Genomic DNA, 6,564 nt, shown 5'->3' on the forward strand with positions numbered 1-6,564 from the left:
TCAACACATTTTCCATCATTTCTTTTTCATTCATGTGTGTAATGTCGAACTTCTAATAGCAGGAAACTTTAAGCACGTATAACCATATATCTGTATCTACATGGATACATCATTTTCTATGGTATATTTATGACCAGACTCAAGATTCCCTCTTTGCCTAATACTTGTCAGTTATTATCCTTTTTGTGCTATTTAATTGAACAGACATCTCCAACTTTTTCTGAAGGAAGTGTAGACCTTGACTGGATATTTATGCTTATAGAATAAAAATTTTACTGTTTCCTCAACTCAGCTTGAATTTAATCACTTTTCTGATTTTATTCTTTCTTTTGGCTCTCTTTTTGAACAGAAAAAATATAAACCATATCTGGCTATGCTAAGTCAAATTCTAAGTCTTTTATTCTGTCTTCACCTAGGTAAATCATTTGAGTGCTTGAGCAAGCTCAGACTTAAGGTCTTAAGGATTTCACCCATTTTATTAATGTATAGCTTCATAATTACTTATTTGTAGTAAATCCAACTTCTATCATCTTCTGACTATTTCAAAGAGAACTACGTTCTACCACTTAAAAGATTTCTCCACAACGTTCTGTTTTCCTGCTCTTAAGTGCCTTGGACAAATACACGTGTGTACATCTGTGCACGTGTATGATGTGGGCTAAGTATCTTGGTGAAATTTCTCCTATGAAGTTCTAATAGGAACTTCTGTGTGCACAGTACAGTATACATACTGTGAATGAAGGAGATAACATACTGGTTTACATATCTATACATCAGACAATTTATAAGAATTATTTTAAACATTAGTTTAAAATGTTAAAATGATTCCCTGAGGATTTACGAACTAAGAATGCTCAGGGGTTTAGTGTCCTGACATCTCTTTAATTAGCGGTCTCCAAGATCTCACACTAAGAAGATGCTAAGCCAGTGCCTTCTGTCATATCTCAAGACCATCAGAAGGCTTGGAAGACACAGAGGAAGATGAATGTATTATGTCTGTGAGCTACACAATATGTACAAAGTACATTTTCCTTACTAGTAACAGGTTAGGACTTCTTGCTACCATTCCTGCTTTGATGGTGATGCAGTTCTAAAAGAAATTCTAAGAAAAATCCAGCAAAAATGGGTGAGGCAAATAAAGATGCCGTTGAAAAATACTTGGAGAACAATCCCCAGTTTGCCAAGGAGTATTTCGACCGAAAAATGAGACCAGAAGTGGTGGGAAGTATCTTTAACGTGAACCCTGGAGATGTGAAGGAAGGAGTCAGCTTCAAAGACATGTCCCGTCTGGAGGAGTCTAACATAATTTTTGAGTTGGTTACAGAAATTCAGGATGAGGCATGTGTTATGGAAAAGACAGTGCACAAGACCCTGCAGAGGCTGGCACAGCTGCTGGCAGCTGATCGGTGTAGTATGTTCATTTGTCGTTCCCGAAATGGTATTCCAGAGGTAGCTTCCAGGATTCTTGATATCACTCCAACTTCCACATATGAGCAGAATTTGGTGAAACCAGAAAATGAGACTGTTTTTCCTCTGGACATCGGGATAGTAGGATGGGTTGCTCATACCAAGAAGTTTTTTAATATACCTGATGTGACAAAGGTAAGTGACTTCTCTTGGGGAATGGGGTTCTGTGCATTTGCTTACTCTGCTTCCTGCCCAGGGCATGAGGTAAAAAGTTCTCCTTCAGAAAAATCTCAGAGACAGAAATCCAGAGCAATAACAGGAGAAAAGCATCAGCAGACATGGCTTAAAATCCAATAGAACCGCATCATGTAGCCTAGTTACGTGTTCTTGGGGTTCTTGTAGTGGTTGTAATGCCAGTGACTATAATAATGGAGGAGAATATTAGATTACTAGAGACCATAAAACACCTGGCTTCTGCTGAACAAGGCAGGCTTGTATTCTGTTTTCCAGTATGAGCTTGCAAGTGTTCTCTGTTATCATTCCATTCTGCCAGGCATGCATCTCTGAGTCATTTAATTTGCAGCTTTTGTAACAAAGATGTATCCTTATTAGTAAGTGAATGAGTGTCTGGATCCAGGGCTTTTGTTCAAAACCATCTATAGAAGGAAAATATTGAGTCAGAGCTGCTCTGATATTTTTGAAGTTCCTGTTGAATCTGCGCTGAATCACCTTCATTCTTTCAGGTGCTGATAGGAGTTTGTTTATTATATTATTTATTCATTTAATTTAAAACATTATTATTATTATTTTTTATTACAAATGTTAACTAAAATGATGATTGACCTAACAAAAGTGAAACACACATATATGAGTTCTACTTTAGAAACTGCTCTGAAATACATGGGGAAAAGCAAACATGCTTTGAATTTTAAGATTTCTTTAAAAATAATTAACCCTGCATCATCAAATGCTGGCATCTTTATTTCTTTGTAGTCCTATGCCAAAAATCTGGATGTAATCAAACGGTGCTAAGATAATTATCAAGATGACAGCCTGGATTCTCAGTATTTCCTATACAGTCAATTTAAAATTCCAGAATATTTTAGAGATAGAAACCACTACAGTTTCCTAAGCTCTATGTAAATAATCAAAATATTTATACACTGCAATTCACTATGTTTTGCAGAAGGTAAACAAAAAATTATATATTTTTTCATGCTAAAAGTTATAAAGGAGTTCTTTTAAAGCTCAGAAACAAATCAATATTTATATATATGAAAATAACATTCCAAAATACAGGAGACTGCCTCAGATGTAAGCAGGAATCACAGGGGCACACAGAAGACTGACTGATTTGAGAAAACAATCAGTTTATTTTCAACTGACCACTGATATCCGTTCTTCAATGGCTGCTGTTCTGACAAGAAGTGTCTGATTTACTGCCTCTTACCACCACGTGGGGAGATTGGAGGATAATCCATCCAAGTTCATAAGACTGATTACATGAGAAAAGATCAGGAGGATCAAGAAAGATGTGCCTCCTATCAGACACTGCACTATTAATATCATTATGTGAGAGGTGCCCAGACCAGGGCTAACCAAATATTTCTGTTTGCAATAGGATTTGTTCAAAATTTTGTGACAAATGTTATTTATATATGCTTAAGTAAGAAAACTTTTCTGTTCATCTGATGCTGCTAGGTGTTTTGCGCTCATAAATTAATTTATGTCAGCTGAGCATCTGTTATTATTCAATCATTCTAAGGTAATCTTTACTTAGGCACCCACTTACTCTCAGGATTACTGTGGTCTATGCCATTAGGTACACATTTAAAAATGCAATTCAACTATGGTCCCATTAATCTAAATTTGGTAACTAAATATCATCAGAATATCGACAGTTTATTAGATAATTGCAAAACACCCAGAAACTTCTCTAGGACCAAGGTTCGATGTTTAAAAACAACCCTAAAAATCTAAAAAAAGTCAGCATTTTCATTCTTTGTGTACAAGAAGCCAATGTCCAAGTTCACACTCCTCACACAAGCAGAGCTTCCAATCACGTCACCAGAATGTTTATCTCCATAGCAAACCCAGAACTATAGCTTGAGTCAGTAATGTTTAAAACATATAATTAGTCTATAGCAGCAGAAATAGGCAGCCACTGGAGTCTTTATCACATTTTAGAACTGATAATTATTTTTCAGTTCACTACATACACACTTCAGGCAAACAAAAAATGACAGAAAGAGTTAAGCCAGAGAAGAATTTTGCCCCTAGTGCCTTGTCAAAATACAAAATGCACAATGATTACTTCTAACCGGCTATGGTACTTTAAAAATGTTATGTCTAGCCACTTTTTACTGTTGACACAGTTCATATCCAAACAGCAGAGTGTTTTTTAAGTCTTAAGTACATGACAACATTGACAAATGCATGGTGTGACAGTTTCATGCTTCAGTCATTACCCCTTTATAACAAAAGTAAATGCAATAAAAGATCAGAAGAACAATAAATCATTGGGGGAAAAAAAAAAGACTCTGCTTTTAGAGCCTAGCAACCAGTTCTTTAGAGATTATCTCCTTCTTCTAACTGGAAAGGTACCAATAAACGTGAGGAAGCTCCTCATCCTGACTAATGCTTCAGAAAAGAAAAGCGGAGGAAAAGATACTTCAATAATTAACTTAGTAGGCAGTCTCCTCCCCACAAGATTATGGACCTGTTGACTATGGGAGCTAATAGCATTTAATCCAGGATTTAACAGTTGTGAGAAACAGGAGGCCAGGCAGGACCCTTACCCTAATAATTTGTCTCACATTATTCACAGGGTCTAGCAGAGTTTGTGCCTCAAATATTACAAAGTTAAATAATAGGCTGTGAAAATTTGGATATGTCCATTAATATTCTTTTAACAGTAACTGATAACACAGACAATGTTATAAAGGAGAGTACAACTATCTTACATTTTTCTCCAAGGCATTATTTCCAAATAAAACTAAGAACTAAAAAATAGTTCTACAAGGAGTATGTCTTTTTTGAGGAATCAAAATTTCACATTCTCTGCTTGTAAGAACCAATAATAAAGACTTTATATATTTGCTTTAATCTATAACCTATTTAAATAATTGCACTGTTCCTTTCAATTCAGAGGTATTCGAAGACAAGGATTTAATTAAGGACTGGAAATTCAAGAAATAATATTCTGGTTATAGTTATAAAATTTTAAAAATGGTTAAAAAATGCTTCAAAAGAAGCAAAGGCTTTTGGATTAGATCTATAAAGAGGCTGAAATATTTTGATGCTGAAATAACCAGCCCTCAATTTTAGAGGTCTTGCACTGGAATTCACAACCCCCAGTGAAGTGAAGAAACAAGACCATTGGAAACTCCAACTCAGATTAAGCAGCCAGAAGAGTGATTGTTGTGGCACCTAATTTAACCACTGGAAACCTATGGTCCAAATCAACTTAAACACATCTTCAAGTCGCGAGCACTGGCATCATCCCTTTGTAAGCTGATCGAGCTTCAGAACAGCAGCTCCACACTTTAACCCAAGAGTGGGGGAGACTTTAATTCCAGGCCTGTCTAACCTGACAGGAGTTTCAGATTAATGTGGATGTTCTGGTCCCCAGACTCCAGGCTGTCTGGGGTAGCTTTTTGCATGGGAAGAATATGCACTGTAAATTTTTACGTCTGCTCCTCCATTTTACCGTATCTTGATAATAAACACCAGATTGTCAGAAATTCACACTCAATAAACATTAAGTGGAAAAATGGAAACGTTCCAATCTTCTATAATGGCAAAGATTTAGTCAATTTACCAGAAAATATTTTAACAAAGGAGCAAAATTCTATTAACTGTGCCTTCCAGAAGTAAACCCCAAACAATTCCTTCCTTTATTTACTACTCTAAAATGAAAGTTTCCAAAACTGAAGAAAAAATGCACATTAAAAAAGAAAAATAAAAGCTCCCTTTTATCTAATTTTCTTGTTTCACATGAAAAACACTTAATATAATACAGATCCAATTTCAAGAAGTTCCAAAATAGTCACTGGTAAATAGCAAGCAGGCATTCCAGTGACATAATTGAAAAGTTCAACCCCCAAGAGCTGTTAAATATATATTTATTTCACCTTGATTCAGTTTCAGAACTCTAGTCATGTTGACAATAACGAAGTCAATTTCTTCTGTAATGCTAGTTACATCTTAAAATGAAATTTACATTCCTGGCAATATGTAATTTTTGGAGTGTGGCCTAAGAAAGGGCCAGGTAGGTGGTAGTATGTGCTTTTTTATTTTCTAGTCATACTCAGTTATATCATTATGAAGCAAAATATTTGTGAGTTGAAATTAGGCTAAGTAGAAGTAAGGGATGAAGCATTATAGCACATTAATATCACCTATCAAGTGTTTAAAATTTTGAGAAATCTGAGGCAATGCAAGACAATCAGTGGAGGAACAAAATATCAGGGAGAGAAGAAAATACTGTAGAACTACCAGAAAGAAAACCAGAAATATGTGGAGATAATGCAAAGAAATATGTGCAGTCTGAGCTCATCTATCCAACCCGGAACCTCCCACCAAATAGGAGCAAAACAGTCATAACTGCAAGGGGTCACAGTAACCCCTTCTTCCTCTGTGCTTTACAAGGGGAAGGAGGTGAAGGAAAACAGGCATCTGCTGTCTTAGCCCTATCACCTCATCTGCAGGATTAAGTCTTATCCCTTGTTGTGTTGGGTCACTTCAGCCTCAGGTGGCATTGCAGGGAGGAGTGGCTGGAAAGCTGCCAGGCAGAAAAGGATCCGGGGGTGCTGATCACCAGCAGCTGAACAGGAGCCAGCAGTGCCCAGGTGGGCAAGAAGGCCAAGGGCATCCTGGTTTGGATCAGAAACAGTGTGGCCAGCAGGACCCTGGCAGAGATTGCTGCCCTGTACCATGCACTGCTGAGGCTACACATCTAATCCTGTGTCCAGCTGTGGGCTCCTCACTATGAGGAACACATTGAGGTGCTGGGGCATCTCCAGAGCAGGGTGACAAAGCTGAAGGAGGATCTGGAACACAAGTCCTGTGAGGAGTGGCTGAAGTAGCTGAGGGTGTTAAGCCCGCAGAAAAGCAGGCTCACATGGACCTTATCAGTGTCTATAAATCCCTGAAAGG

The sequence above is a fragment of the Chamaea fasciata genome, unplaced genomic scaffold (genome assembly GCF_029207755.1).
Source record: "Chamaea fasciata isolate MVZ Bird 193981 ecotype frontalis unplaced genomic scaffold, bChaFas1.0.hap1 SCAF_9, whole genome shotgun sequence".
NCBI classification, from domain to species: domain Eukaryota; kingdom Metazoa; phylum Chordata; class Aves; order Passeriformes; family Sylviidae; genus Chamaea; species Chamaea fasciata.